Below are 1,852 nucleotides of genomic sequence, written 5' to 3'. Positions count from 1 at the left end.
GTTAATTGGAAAACAATAGTTAAATGGATAAAGATAGAAAAATAAAGAAAACAAAAAAATAATTAAAAACCAAAAGGGGTTCGAACCATCAACCTTTCAGACGTAGCGACGGTGTTCTACCAGCTGAGCTACACATGTTATATTAAAAATATTACATGACATATGCTAAATAAGCAAACACATGTGCGCACGCCTGTTTTTGAACCAATCAGGAGGCAGGATTTTACTGTTATATGTAAACCTGTTTGGGAAAAAAAATTTCGCTGCCCGGCAGCCGTCAGATATATGCCGGCTGCCGGGCATATAGCCACTCTGGTATTTATATTAATTACATAAAGCAGCTCTACCGGTGTAGCCGCTTTGATCCCGCTACAGGTGGTTAAGCTTTTGTAGCGGGAGCGGTAACGCGGTAGAGCTACCTTAATAAAACATTGAAAACTAGATACATACCAGTCCACATAATTTAGGATCAACTCCCGAATGCAAAAATAGAATTGAAACCTATTGTACTTACTATCAGACTTATTTGCCAAAATATTAAGAAACAAGCCTGGCTAGGTAGATAAGTCATAAGAGAATAAGAATATTGACAATAAGTCACAAGATGTCAAGAAGATGTTCGTTACAACGGGACAGGATCTGAATAAACATTTTTAATTGGCACTTGCCGTTGACAATCCAATTGCATCAGCTCAGTTAAGTAGTAGTAAACATTATACATAGCGGGAATGTTTATATATAAATGTAGCTTACTTCGCCTGGGACACCACCATGGTAGTAACAATGTCTTGCTGATGTTATAACATTCTTGGAAAAAGCAATTCGTCTACCAATGCAGAACATTTTGCCGCCTTCTCTATCCGTTTTATAGAACGCCACCAGAGGGAGTAGTCTAGTTAAAAATGGTTGTTTTTCCTTATTCAAGTTATTGCATGATAAGTTTCTTATATATTTCTATCGTTCTTACTGCTAATTAGGGACAGAGAACCCAGGCTACAAATTCCAGTCCAAGCCATAAAACTAGAATAGAAGAGAATGGAATAGAATAGAACTTCTAGTAGTTCAAGCACACATACTTGCAAACTCCACGACAGATGGCGCACTCGCTCTGAGTCTACATTAGAGTACTCCCATAGATATAGAAGAGAAGATCTTCTCTTCTATGTCTATGGTACTCCATTCTCTTCTCTAGTTCTATGGCTTGGACTGGAATTTGAATTTTTAGGTTTATCACAAATTATAATAAGTACCTCAGTACATGATAGATTCAAATGTTGCATCTCACTTACGTTTGCTAAATCATAATACTAATTAAGTCATATAGCATTATACATAATATTTTTTATAATATTAAATGTATTGATTATAATATCATAATTTAATGTTTATATAATTATTATGTTGTATATATTATTGTGTATACTGTAATTCGCAGTGTTGATGTATCACTTTGATCAACTATGACTCTTTCTGTGGGAAGAGACTCTCTCCTGTCCTTTGAAATTATATTTAATTATATTAAATATATGTGAACAGCAGAAAAAAATACATTTTAGAAATGTTGACTTTGGATGTTTAGTTAATTCAGAGCACTTAAATCAACGTTGATTTAAGTGCTCTGGTTAATTGGTATAACTTTGTTATGCCATTATATTTAGCTAAAGTAACATTTGCGGAATATTCAAATATATATATATATATATATATATATATATGATGTGATGTATGTGTGTGTGTGTGTGTGTGTGTGTGTGTGTGTGTGTGTGTGTGTGTGTGTGTGTGTGTGTGTGTGTGTGTGTGTGTGTGTGTGTGTGTGTGTGTGTGTGTGTGTGTGTGTGTCGTGTGTGTGTGT

This window comes from Priapulus caudatus, unplaced genomic scaffold (assembly GCF_000485595.1).
Source record: "Priapulus caudatus unplaced genomic scaffold, Priapulus_caudatus-5.0.1 Scaffold67, whole genome shotgun sequence".
Classification (NCBI taxonomy): Eukaryota; Metazoa; Priapulida; class Priapulimorpha; order Priapulimorphida; family Priapulidae; genus Priapulus; species Priapulus caudatus.
Note: the sequence above shows the minus strand (reverse complement) of the source record.